General features: G+C 41.8%; 1 non-coding gene across 1 annotated transcript; it reads left to right on the top strand.

Annotated features, from left to right (window-relative positions):
- The first annotated feature begins 3,510 nt into the window (after nucleotides 1-3,510).
- On the top strand, nucleotides 3,511-3,584 carry trnav-aac. The gene has a single exon. It is a non-coding gene; the product is annotated as a tRNA-Val (tRNA).
- The last annotated feature ends 11,208 nt before the right edge of the window (nucleotides 3,585-14,792 follow it).

Below are 14,792 nucleotides of genomic sequence, written 5' to 3'. Positions count from 1 at the left end.
TGATGTATGGAAGGTTTTGGAAAAGATTAAAAAAGGCAAAATGTAAAATCATCTTGAAAGCAATAATTTGATTTCAGATAGTCAACATGGTTTCGTCAAGAGCAGGTAATGTCTCACAAACCTCATTGAGTTTTTTTTTATAATGTGACAAAGCATGTAGATGAGGATAGAGCAGTTGAAGTGGTATACATGGATTTCAGTAAATCCTCTGTTAAGGTTCCATGTGATAGGCTGTTTGAGAAAATGCAGAGGCATGGGATTGAGGGTGATTTAGCAATTTGGATTAGAAACTGGCTTCATGAAAGAAGGCAGCGAGTGGTGATTGATGGAAAATATACAACCTGGGGTCCAGTTACTCGCGGTGTGCCTCAAGAATCTTTTCTGCTACCACTGCTGTTTGTTATTTTTTAAAATAACTTAGACGCATCATAGGTGTATGTATGAGTCAACTTGCACATGACACTGAAGTCGGTGGAGTAGTAGACAGTTTGGAAATATGTTACAGGTTGCAGGGCGTCTTGGATAGACTGCAGAATTGGGTTGAGAGCTGGCAAATGGACTTCAATGCAGCTAAATCTGAGGTGATGCACTTTGGGAAGAATAACAGGAAGGCAGAGTATTGGGTCAATGGAAAGATTGTTGGTAGTGTGGATGTGCAGAGGGATCTTGCAGTCCATGTGCATAGATCCTTGAAAATTACCACCCAGGTGGAGAGTGCTGTTAAGAAGGCATACGGTGTGTTAGATTTCACTTGTAGAGGCATTGAGTTCCGGAGCCACAATATCATGCTGCAAGTATACAAAACACTCGTGCGGATATATGTCGGGAAGAATGTGAAAGCATTGGAAAAAAGTGCAGAGGAGATTTAGATTAGATTGCCGATAGTGTGGAAACAGACCTTTCGGCCCAACAAGTCCACATCGACCCTGACCAACATAAACCCACGCAGACCCATTCGCCTATATTTTCCCCAGCTCATACACCTGGCAATACGGACAATTGAGCATTGCCAATTCATCTGAACTGCATATTTTGGGACTGTGGGAGGAAACGGGAGCAAACCCACGCAGACATTGGGAGAACGTGCAAACGCCACACAGACAGTTGCCCGAGTCTGGAATTGTAACCGGGTCCCTGGCGCTATGAGGCATCAGTGCTAACAAGTGAGCCAGCATGTTGCCTGGTCTGGAGGGAAGGCCTAATGAGTAAAGGCTGAGAAACTTGGGTCTGTTCTCATCGGAAAGAAAAATGCTCAGACGGGATTTGATAGAGACATACAAGATGATCAGAGGATTAGATGGGTAGACATGAAAGTCATTTCCTAGGATGATGACGTCATCTTGTACGAAAGTACTTAACTACAAATTGTGATGAGTTAGATTTGAGACAGATGTCAGAGGCAGGTTCTTTACTGAGACAGTGGTAAGGGCGTGGGATGTTTTGCCTGCCAGTGAAGTTAACTCAGCCAGATTATGGAGATTTAAAAATCCTTGGAGAAGCACATGGGTGATAGTATTTTATAAGGGGATGAGCTGAGATTAGTTCAAAGGTCAGCACAACATTGAGGGCCGAAGGCACTGCGCAGCGCTGTATTCTTCTATTTTCGATGTACTATGTCCTTCCCCACAGTAAGCGTCCATACAAAGCAAAGGTTTCTTATCTCCCCCATCTCGAGCAGCACCAAACTGAGACGGACTTATTGATTTTTATGGTGTCCCTGTACTCTTCGCAGACACCTCTTTGCCATTAATGTATTTATAAAACCAGTTATGACTGACTTCAACATAGCAGCATGCTGCAATTGAGCTAAGTAGAACTCAAAACTACAATAGACCGATTCAAATTCAGACGTGTTATCCATTACACCACAGGGCCGATCCACCATCGACTTCGTCTCATCTTTTCCATATGTAATGGAGACATTTATATCAGGGGGATACAAGATTACCAAGGTGAAGAATCAGTAAAGATAACTAACGTCACTGCTTTAATTAAATACGTCACACTTTGTGAAGCAGTGCCTTTCAATGTCAAATTGTACACGTTCGTCTTCATGTGCCTCCTTCAGTGTTGCTTGCATGTCTGCTGGACGTTTCCATTGCTGTATTCACAGTCACTACGCGATTACATGGCCAATGCCAGTGAAATGTACTTTCATAATCTGAGTCATGGCCTCTTCCTTTCAAGACCCTGACCAAGTTCAGCGAGAAAACTCTGGTCATTTCTAGCCCGGGATCTGGAATCAGACGAGTGTCACGACACCCTTATTGCTGCTGCCCGCTCACGGGAGACCAGCGCGTCAAAATGAGGCACTGTGACCCTCAGCCTGTTCTGCGCCTTCCTTCACTACACCATTGAATAACATCAGATTATCACAGTTCCGCTTTCTTCACATTGAAATCTAGTGCGATAATATGAACGTTTTCGAAACTTGGAATGAGCAACTTTGCAGCTGAAATTTGTTATGGAGTCAACGACAGACACAACAGTGTCTACAAGTCAGGTTGTAAGTTTTACAGTCGGCATCACAGGAGGTCCATGTTCAGGAGTCCGAGTTTGCATCGCACAGACCTGGATATAGTTCCCACTCTCGTAATGAAGATTTATTTCTCTTTTTGTGAATTATTAGAATGAAAACAAATTCTTGCTTGCATACAGAGCGCACACCCAGATCCTGCCAGAATCGGTCAGTAATTGCTTCCATCCGTATATAACGACAAAGGCAGCAAATACACGGGAACGACCACCACTATTCCCCCTCCAGGCATATCACCTTTCTGAGTTGGATGCATCTCGCTGATCCTTCAGTGTCGCTGAATGTAAATCATGGAAATTCCCCTCGAACGGTATCATGTCTGTGCTGAGGAGTTGAAAGCTTGAAGAAACTAATTCATCCCCTCCATCACTGTGGTAATTCTGGATATGTAGTGAATCCTTTCTCGTTGACTATACACCAGGAATTCGTTTCGAAAATTTAATGGTTCCTGTCAGACATCTGCAATCGTCTGGAATAAGTTGAGACGTGGACGAAGACAGTGAAATAAAGTGATAGACAATAATGCCTGGGAAGCAAAATGCCGGAAGTGAGCGCGCAACAGATGGTGCAAAACTCAATGTCGGTGCCATTGCGTCAGATTTTACTGCCCAAAGATTATACTTACTTACACATTACGCGTCGTCAATTCACCACAATAACCTTGTTCCTCTTGATGTGATGTCCCATCTGTCTGTATTAACGTGGTTAATGGGCCCCGATAGAATGAGCACCTCCTCTTTCTCCTATCACTTTAACCAGATGAAAATACCAGTTTTAAATGAAAGAAAGAAGAGATTATATTTTTCTGTGCCTGTTCAGTAGAGAATTTTCAGCTGTAAATTGTTTGTATTTGAAAATTCGAGGATTGATTGCAATTCTCTGAGAGCAACATTGATCCAAAAACACATGTCGAAGTACTGTGAGGAATTGGTTAAGCAACTCCACATATGGATGAGTAAGAGCGTTTTTACTGTGGTGCCGCGGCTGAGCTGGTTAAAGCGCTTGCCTAACAAACAGGAGATCCTGGGTTCAACTCCCAGCGGTGCCTACTTGTTGCGTTCCTATTTTGGCTTGGTGTTTCAAGTCTCTGTGAAAGTAGCATAGCGTCTTGGACTTTCACCCTGTTAAGATTTGGTGATCCAGGTTAAGTTCCAACAGTGAATGCCATTTTTTTATATATTCCGAAATCTTACTTATGTCTGTAGTGTCTTTCCATTATTCAACAAGCACTTCTGCTTCTCCTCCTCTTTTATTCCCCCTCCTTCATTCCTAGTTAGGTCGAAATAACGAGATGAGGCAGGAGACGGTGCACGTTTGCCGGAGAATTTTGTGGTAATGTCAGAGATACCACCAGGTGATCACTCTCATTCTCTGATGACACTGATCATACATTTAAACCAAAAATATATACATCGTTGTGCTTCTTTATTTGTAGTGTAATTGCTTTTTTTCCTGGTGGATTAGGAATTCTAGTTTGAATTCGAAACAGTCGTAATTGTATGAGGAAGAAGTGTCACCTTGCCTGGTTTGAAGTAATAGACACATTATCCAGAGAATGTGAGCCCAGTTCAACGTACTCAAGTCAGTGGGCAAAAAGCCTCTCAGCAGCTGCACACTCAAATTGTCTCGAAATATCAGACTTTTCGTGGAGCCTAAATAGGTAAAAAGCTGTATGGACAGGCAGAGTGTCGGAGAATGTGTAACGGGAAGAGGGTGAGATGGATGCGCAGAGACAAAGAGAGACGTATGGAGACACATGCTGAGTTAGTCACTCAAATGACCTATTCTCCATTCGAAATTGCTGCAAACTGAGAGAAAGGAAACTAAAGAAGGCAATCATTTCAGCACAGCCTTTCACCAGCTGAGAGCAACGGAAACTGCATTATAGTCAATAAAGTCATTTTGAATTTGTAAAGGTGACGTTTATCTGTCATTGCAATATTTTGATAGAAATCCTGATTCAATAGATAAAACTGATAATTTTCCCAGCATTATAATGTAGAAATGTATAAGTAACGTGTTTCTGTCAATCTAAAACTTTAACTCAATTTTTCTCCACAGATTCTGTCAGGCCTGCTGAGTTTCTTGAACAATTCATGTCTTTGCTTCAGATTTACATTATCAAAGAAAAATTAAAATCAATATTCTGTTGATAGCTTCATTTTTTAAACCCATCAGAAAATAAAACTGGTTAAACTCTCAGACACAAATATATACTACACCGACTACGCACGTGCAAACAAGCAAAACCACTTTCAAATTTAGGCCTTGGCAGACCCAAGACCGAACGTCACAGTATTGTATTCGAGTCGAGACAACGCGTTGGGAATTCACGTTTTCGCGACCTGCCAAATGCACAACTGTCAAATTGACTGACTGTAACAACAAGCTCCATTGAAACAGCCTGTCCTTGGCAGAGTGGGACCGGGAGAATAATACTGATTCCCAGATGCGTTTTCAACCATAAATTCACTCTGTCATCACGACCACGTTATTACATCTCAGGAACAGTACCTGACTGCATCGCACCTCAGCAGAAAGTGATAGCTTCAGATGCTGGAGATCAAAGTCAATCAGTGTAGCACTTGGAAATCACAGCCTGTCTTCCAACATCTGAGGAGCGGGGAATCGACGATTCAAGCATTCCTGATGAACATCTTGTAAGCGAGACATCGAATTTCCTGCTCCCCGGAAGCTGCTCGACCAGCGCCACACTTTTTGACTCTATTCCCACCTCAGTGGATCTGCTTCGGAAAATTGATGATGAACTAACCAGCATTCAGTTTGAAACTTCTGTCACATGTTTGACAGCTTGCAACGTTCCATTCCTCATAAAACTCAGATCAACCAAATTACTAAGTAAAAATAAACTGTGGATGCAAGAAATCTGAAACACAAGCACAATTGCTGGAGAAACACTGCATTCTCTGATATCAACTGGATCGTTGAACATTAAACTGTGAACAGGAAAAGAAAAAGCTGCATTTGATAACTGCAACACTTCGTTTCTCCAAAAAAAGACAATGTTTCGACCAGGCTCTCACCGTCTCAAATACTGATTGGAGTGGGGAAATAAATGTTGGCCCAGTCACTGCTGAACAAATTAATTAAAAGACTTGTTGCGTTCCTAATAAGTTGCTACCCCGGCAGACCATGTTAATGTGATCCACAAAGCAGGACAGCCAGTTCCCTCTGTATTTCAGAGATCTGCAATATCTAATTTAAATAAAAAGGTCATTATTGAATGTTCCTCCGAACATCTCATTCTCCACTTCATACTGCATTGGTCAATATTTTACTCACAAACTTCCTCATCTCGACATCACTCAATTTTATATCCTTAATGCTCTCTTCATAGTTTACCTTTCAACTTATTTTCCCAAGTACATGCCCATTTTTCTTAAGTCGAAGACAAAGCTGAGATGATGTCTGTTGTAAATCCAAATATCGCTCTATCACACTTTATCCCTTGTTTAGTCTGTCCGTGTAAAACACGGTAAGTTTGTGCCCTCTCGTTTTGAATTCCACCATCCTGGATAAAAAGAAGGCCCAAGCCAGTCACCGATCCAACCTCAATCATGATTTTATAAACGTCTAGAAGTTTACACACCAGACTGGAACACTGCCGGGAAAAGCCCCTGCTCAAGCACTCTCTACTCACAACTCAAGCCCTCTCGACACTGTAACATCTGTGTAAATCTATTCTGCACTCTTTCAAGTTTTACAATATCTTTCCTGTTGAAGGTGATCGGGATTGTCAGCAGTATTCTAAATGTGGCTCATTAATGTTCTGTACAGCCAGAACATGACGTGAACACTAATAATCAATGTTCTGACTCATGAAGGCAAGCGTGCCAAATGCTTTCTTCACGAACTTTTCTACATGTGACACCGATTTTCGTGGTCTCGTAATCTTTGCCTTGACTTATAACGTCGTGCCTGTCTTTTCAACTACTATAATCTGCTGCCTTCACAAAATCTGTGGACCCACATGCAAAGTCACTCTTGGGTTTCCCAGTGCCCTACCGTTCTTTGAGTACTCCCATGACGTGTTCCTTCCAAAATGCATCACCTGGTGTTTTTATTGTTATTTTCAGCTCCCCCTATTGGCCCATTGGACAAATTCACCTCTGAAATCCTGGAACCTAAGATCTTCTTCCTCACTGTTCACCACTATGCCAGTCTTCATATCCTCCTCAAATTTTCTTATCATTTCCCCAACATTATTTCTGTATTGTTTATGTGCAATCACAAGCATTAAGGGACACAGCATTGAACCTTGTGGGACACCACTGAATACCAGTTACACGTCTCAGAAACAGCACTTTCCTTTGTCTGCAGCCACCCAAATAAGTTTGGATCCAACTTACCACGTGACCTTGTATCCCTTTTATATTAACCATGGTACCAGTCTCTGTTGTGGGAAGTTGTCTAAGGAATTTATAAAATCCTCATAAACTAAATCAATTTCACTATCCTTGTTTACACATCTGATCACTTCCGAAAGAAAATGTAATCTGATCTATCAGGCATAAATTCCTCTGACAAAAGCATGCTGGCTCTCGCTGGTCAAACTTTCTCCGAAGAAGTTGCAATTAATTCTCTCCTTAAGGAGCTTTTCCAAACGTTTCCCTACATGTGATGTTCGAATCACTGCTCTGTAATATGCTGCATTATCTCCGCAGCAAATTATTGAAAACTGGAACCAGGTTAGTAGTCCTGAAATCCTGTAACCACTCCCAGGTGGCTAAAACGGAATGTGAAACATTGGTCAGAACACGCAAAATTTCCTCTCTAGTCTCACAAACAACGTGAGGCACAACCATATCCCGATCTGGGCATTTGCCTAATTTTAGCCTGTCAAAACTTCCAATGCCATCTCACTCACCATTTGAAACGGCTCAAAAAACTCTCAGCCCCTCGTCCCTGCATTCTGTACTTATATATTACCACATAAGGACTGTTCCCCGGCTGCATGTGTAAGCTGATTCTATCAGTTATCCCATTTACTATCACAACTGTACTATCATACTGGAGGGAGACCATTCGGGTATTATAAGAAGGAAAAAAAAACTGTTTCAGCCTATGCACTTATAAATGCTTCAGCTTCGATAACTAATGGCACATTGTCACAGTGAGAAAAGGTTTTAGTGTTATCTATCTGAAGAAAAAGTCACTAAGTTCCACCTCCTGGAGAAACACCAGTCTGTTCAGATTTGGCATGAGTTGTTTTTCTCTCTCTCTGTTGTTGATAGCATTCAAAATAGAACTGCGGTACAAATCCCATACACATGATTGCTGTATTAATAGACCTAAGAAGTTGATGCCTATAGCTCACATTGCAATAGGAAGAATCGACAAGAGAAGTTTTCAAAAGGAACAGAGTACTGTCTTAGGTGCAGAGGATCATTGAGCACGGACGATCTCTGGCTACCAAAAGGGCACACGCACAACCTTTATTCATTGATCATTCACAGTGTCAGCTGGCCTGAGATAGAGATGTGTGCCAAGGAACATGTTCAAAAGAAGAAGGTACTGGAACAGATAAGCAGGGTTGGCAGCATCTGAGAAGAGAAATAAGAGTTAGCAGTTCCGGTCCAGTGACCCTCCCTCAGAACTGATGGTACCTATGAAATGTTGCTGAAAATATGCAGTCCTCACTTTCTCCTAAGAAATTTTGACCTCTGTGCAGAAGATAGGGTGGTGGGGTTGGGATAAGAAGTAAACAGTCTTTGGTGTGGAACTGAAACAGAGAGAAGAAGAATTGGGCAAACTAATCGATAATGATCAAGCTGAGAGAGTGACTAGCTTTTTATGGAGACTGTTAGTGACTAAACATAGATAGCGTGTAATAGCTGCATATGTGATGACAAGGAGTGGTGTGTGAGGTGGAGGGCAAGGAGATTGATGAGTTCAGGACCTAAACGTATTGTAATTGATGGAGTCTGGAGGGCTGAAGGATTCCCAAATGGAAAATGAGAAGTTGTTCTTCACGCATAGACTGAACTTCTCCGGAACACTGTAGTAAGCCTGAGTCAGAGATGTTGGCCAAGAAACTGGCTGGTCCGCTAATGTGGCGGGGAAGTGGTAGTTTAGCGTCTTTATTGAAGATGGAACTTGGATTTTTTGAAAAGCAGTCACTCAGTCCACACTTCATTTCCCAAGATAGTGGAGACGACATTGCGAGCAGTGAATGGAGTAGACAGGGTTGTGCGAAGTGTCTGTAGACCACCAAATAAACGATTACATGGGGGAGGTGAATACACAAAGAAATAATTAATGCTGGTCAAAATGGGACGGATATTAACTTTGGAGATTTTAATCGACCTTTTGATTGGTCGAACTCGCTCAGTCTGTGTTGTCTTGAGGAGGACAATGTTGGATTTAATCGTGCTGGTTTTCCTGTACAGTATTTCAAAGAAACGGTGAGGTAGCAAGCTATTGTCGATCTGGTCCTCTGTAGTGAGACAGGAATAATCAAATACCTCATCGTTAAGGATCCGCTTGGAAGGAGTGATCACAGTATGGTTGAATTGAGAATGCAGATAGAGAGTGTGAAGTTAAAAACCAATGCCAGATTCCTGTGCATGTACAAGGGTCTCTACTATAGAACGGGGAGAGCTTGGCTAAAGTAAACTCAAAACCAAAATAAATATGGTGGGTCAGCTGATGAGCAGAGCTTTCAATTACATTTTTCAAAGTGATGATCAAAATTATATGCCAATGTAAAGGAAGGACAGTAAGAAAAACTGTAATCTAGCATGGTTGTGTCAAGAAATAAGGGAGACTATCAAATTGAAGGAGAAGGCATACAAAGTGGTTAAAATCAGCATGAAACTGGAAGATTCGGAAAGCTTTCTCGGTCCACAGAATACCAAAACAGTGCTGAAAATAACCGCAAGAAAAAACATGAGAAAAAAGAAACTCACACAGATTATAGGGATGTTTCGCAGAAGTTTCAACAAAAAAACGAAAAAGAGTGGTTAAAGTAAACGTTGGTCATTTAGGCGTTTAGTTTCGTGATGTGATGAAATGGCTGAGGCATTGAACAGTTATTTTGTGTCGTTCTTCACAGTGGAAGACGCTAATACTTGCCAGTAATTGAAAAGAGATGGATGTCGGTGAGGATCTGGAAACAATCCTTATTTCGTAAAAGCTAGTGTTGGTCAAACTAATGCAGCTAATGATAGACAGACTCCTATCCCTGATGGAATGCATCCCAAGGTGCTAAAAGAGTCGGTGGGAAAATTAACAGGTGTACTGGCTTAATCTTGAAAATTCGCTGGACTCTGGGGCAATTCGAGAAGATTGGAAAACAGGAAATCTGGCGCCACTGTGTTTGAAAAAAGATGGAAGGAAGACAAGAGAGGGGGTTATAGACCCACTAGCTTAACTTCTGTAGTAGAGCAGATGCTTGAGTCTATTATCAATGAAGGAATAAGAGATCACTGCGATAGAGATTGAAAAGACAAAAGCACGCATTCATGTAGGGCAGGTCATGCTTTACAAATATCTTGGTATTCCATGAAGACATGACGAGTATGGTGGACAACGGGGACTCAGAGAATGTGGTGCACCTAGATTTCCAAAAAATCTTCGACAAGGTGAATACAAGAGGCGGATGCATAAGTTAAGGATGCATGGTGTTAGTGGGCGAGCATAACCATGGATATAAGAATAATTAACTAACAGGAAGCAAAAAAGTGACGATAAATGTGTACTATTCTGGCCGGCAAACAATGAGTAGTTGTGAGCATCAGTGATTGATTTTGGAACTGCAATTATTTACAATTTATAAAGATAATTTGTAGTTAGGGACAATGTGTAGCACGTCCAACTTTACAGATGACACGAAAATGAATGGCAGAGGACAGTGTGCAGAGGAATGTGAAACTTTGTAGAGGAAAATATTTACATTGACAAAATGGGCAAAGGTTTGGCAGAAGAAAAGTGAAGTCATCCATTTTGTTAGAAGATACAGGAGACAGGGTTATTACTGGTCGAATAAAATGTTAAAGCATGCTGCTGTACAGGGGGACCAGGGTGTCCTTGTGCATGAATCACAAAGGTCGGGTCTGCAGGTACAACATGTAATTAGGTAGCCAAATGGAATATTGTCTTTCATTACTAAAGGGGATGAGGTTAAAGAAGAGAGGTTATGTTGCCGCTATACAGCGTGCCGCTATACAGCGTGCCGGTGAGGACATTCTTAGAGTACTGTGAGCAGGTTTGGTCTCATTACTTCAGAAAGGATGGGCTGACACTGGAAGGGGTGCAGAAGTGGAGTTGTGGGGATAGGGTCATGAGGAGAGACTGAGTAGATTGGGATTATATTCATTGGAATTCAGGAAAATTAGGAGAGACCTTATAGAAATATGTACAATTTTGAAGGAAATATGTAAGATAGAAGTAGAAAGGATGATTCCACAGGCGGGTGAAATTTGAAAAGAGGGCATAGCCTCAAGATTGGACGGAGCAGGTTCAGCACAGAATTCATAAGACACCTTTTAACCAAAGTATTGCTACTCTTTGGAATTTTCGATTCCTGATGAAGGATTTTTGCATGAAAGGTCATTTTTCCTGCTCATCAGATGCTGTGTCACCTGCTACGCGATTTGCAGCACCACACTCTTATCTTTAATATCCAACATGTGTAGTCTTCACTTTCAAAATTAGAATTCTTTACCCAGTGAAGTACTTCACACCACTTCAGTAAACGTTTTAGGGGCACGATATTATTTTTGAACAACAAAAGAAGGAAGGGATACAGTGAGAGGACGGGTAAATGGATCTGAGCGCACGAAATGATCAGCCATGAATGGCGGAACAGGCTCGAAGGGCTGGAGAGCTTGCACCTGCTCCTATTTCTGAGATTTCATGACTGCTTGTTTAACATCTCCAGCAATTGCAGGGGAAGATTACACAGTGCCATGTGGGACAGTTTTGGGAGTGAAGGCAGAATACACCAGTGTGTCCCAGATGGAAGGTTACATCGGAAAGCAGAGAACGGAGGTGAGAGGAATATGTGTGTGGTAATGGTATTTTGCTGGAGCTGGTGGAATTTCAAAAAGCAATCGATGATCACTTGAAGCACCACAGTGCATAAAGCTACAGAACAAGATCTGAAAAATGGAATGACAGTGGATAGGCGCTTGACGCCTGATATTGGCAAGAAGGGCCAAAGGCCTCTCTCCTGCTGTAAAAGTCCCAGTCTATATGAGAAATTAATTGAATCAGCCTTTTGTGGCAACAAGATCAATCAGAATCCGGGACTTCTTCGGCAAGTAATGCAATTCTTTATTCCTTGATGCCTATCTATCAGATTGCCTGCCATTACACACCACCTACGAATACAAACTATAAATCTCCATTAACCGATTTTCAATCTCCAAGTAGGTCATTATCCACTCTATTGTCCAACTGTTCTTCTCCTTCTTTGGGTTCTTTCCCCACCTGTTGTTTAATCCTTTACAAGCCAGAAATAAGAAACAAAGCTGAGTACTCCTTACTTGCCTGAATAAGTGCAGTATTGAAAAGCATGTTGCAGGAGAAGCACAGCAGATAAGGCAGCATCCAATTCGGAAGATACATTTCAGTCAGAACCTCGTTGAGGACTGCTCAGTGCTGTTCCAACAGTATTGCATAGCCCAACTCCCCCAGAACAGAACAGCAAAATTTATCAGCATCGCATGAAAGAAACAACATCGACACAGATCCACTTCCTCCATCGCCAAACACTCAGACATGCAGGTTGTACCATCCACAAGATTGAGTGCAGAAATTCACCACGTCTCCTTAAACAGTATCTTTCACATTTAAAATCACGTCCATCTCAAAGGTAAAGGACGACAGGTGGTTTGGACAACCCAAAAAAAACAGTTACCATGAGCTGGAAACATTTTGCCATTCCTCCCCTGTCACTTCATTAACATTCTGGATTTTCTTCCCTTACAATGTGGATGTACTGATAGCCCATGGACAACAAGGGTTCCTGAAGGCTGCTCATCATCACTTTGTCCAGTCAAATTCGGAATGAGCAATACATGCTGAAACTGTCTTAAATATACACATCGAAATAAGAATGACAATTAAATGCTTTGGTGTTTTTTTTAAAAAGCGAGCTCTTACTAAGCTGTTTCTATTTTAATTTCAGTATTATTAAAGATGAGGATTATCATTGGAAACTGAAACGACATATCACATCAGTATCTGATGGAGTTGTTCAGTTTAAAGTAGCCTGAATACGTCGGCCTTTGAAAATGAAGGAGAAAACAACATTGGAAGTCGAGTGAAACCATTCACGTGTGCTGTCTATGGGCGGGGCTTCAGCCAATCATCTGGACTGCCAAGATATAAATGGAGGGACTCAGGAGAGAACCTTTGGAAATGTTCTGACTGTGGAAATTATTCAATTATTCGTCTAAGATGACAATTCATCCAGCCACACTGCGGAAAAGCATTTCACCTGTTCTGAGTGTGGGAAGCGATTTGTGCAGTTATCTAACCTGCTGCTGCACCAATGCATTCACACTGAGGAGAGACTATTTAATTGTTCAGACTGTGGGAAATGCTTTCAAAAATGTTTTCCAAAACTGAGGTATCACCAATGTGTTCATACTGATGAGAAATAAATCAAGTATTCTCACACTGGAAATGGGGTCAGCCCGTCATCTGATCTCACTTTTCATCTGGGAACTCACCGAAGAGAGACCGTACACCTGCTCAAAGTGTTGGAAAGGATTCACTCGAGCATTTGGTCAGCTGAACACCAGCGGTTTCACACAGAGAAGAGACTATTTGTCTGTTGTACGCGGGAATAAATTACTTGATTTCAGCAACGTGTTCACATTGATGATAAACCATTCATGTGCTCTCACTGTGGAACTGACTTCCCACTGTGTATCGACACAAATTAACTGCTGCATCTCCACACGCAGTGATCACACTTCTCAAGGTCTTCCATTGCAGTGAAACACAGTCTGTAATTCTGAATGCATCAAATATTTTCTTAATACACATCAAGCTTGAATAACGAAATACATGCCCAAGAACAGAGTGCAAATGCATATGGCCAGTCTCCTCTCATTGGAGAGAAATTGCGGAAAACTATATATTTGATGTGATTGTATACCTGAGCAATTAAAACCCAGTTCAATTAAAGAAGCTATTCACATCCAATGAAGTAAACACCCGCTAATAGAATGAACACAATTCATTTCTGGATGCAATAACAGTAGGATACAATCACATTTGGCCTCACTGGAATGCGGGTGCCACCGTCGATATGCAGATCACAGAATCTATTCTCTTCATTAAACTGACAAGTGACTGGTGGTGATTTAACCAGTGGTCTCCTAAACCTTAAGATAGTTGCTTATGGTATTCTGAACCCATTGATGGGAACTGGAACCCATGTTGGCAGCATCACACTACTTTACAAACAAGCAACCTAGCCAACTGAGCTAAACCAATCTAGTGCATCACATGTGATTGAGTTCATTGCTACACATAGTGTAGGTGAACGGCATCTACCCACAAAGCGTTTACTGTCGTTTCATCAAAGCTTTGTTACACCTGAAGCTCTTCTCACAGTCAGAGCATTTATATTTTCGCGCAATGGTATGAACAAGCCCATATCTGCTGAGATTGGAGAACCAAGTGAATCCCTTTCCACACAAGGGGCAAGTGTTTGTCACTAATGTGAATAATCTGTGCTCACTGAGTACAGATGACCACGTGAATCGCTTCCAACACTCAGGTGCGGTGTATGGTCTCCATCCAGTGTTTATCACGTTTGTGCATCTGAATCTTTACTGATTTAATACACCTCTTCTCAAGCACAGAGTAGAGGGATGTACACGCTCCAGTTTCAATTCGACTGGTTGACATTAGAATGGATTGCGGAGGTTATCTCTGCCCAAACGGAGCGGAAAAGCTTTTCTCCCAGTAACGAAACATATGTGCGACATTAGGCTGGATCGCCTAGTGAAAACTTGCCCACTCATGGAACAGCTGAACGAGTTCTCGCCCATGGGAATAACTTGATGTTGAATTCAGACCTCTAAATTTCAGATCTGAGAAAATCTTAAATATTTTCCCCACAACCAGAGGAAAGGTCTCTTGTCAGTTTAAACCCACAGCTGTCACACGTGGCTGAATGACAGAGTAAATCAATTTCCACACATGGAGCACGTCAACAGTCTATCCTCAGAATGTCTGTGTCGCTGAGATTTCAGCTGCTCTGAGCAGCTGTAAT

This window comes from Chiloscyllium plagiosum, chromosome 8 (genome assembly GCF_004010195.1).
Source record: "Chiloscyllium plagiosum isolate BGI_BamShark_2017 chromosome 8, ASM401019v2, whole genome shotgun sequence".
NCBI classification, from domain to species: domain Eukaryota; kingdom Metazoa; phylum Chordata; class Chondrichthyes; order Orectolobiformes; family Hemiscylliidae; genus Chiloscyllium; species Chiloscyllium plagiosum.
Note: the sequence above shows the minus strand (reverse complement) of the source record. Positions and strands in the feature narration are given on the sequence as shown.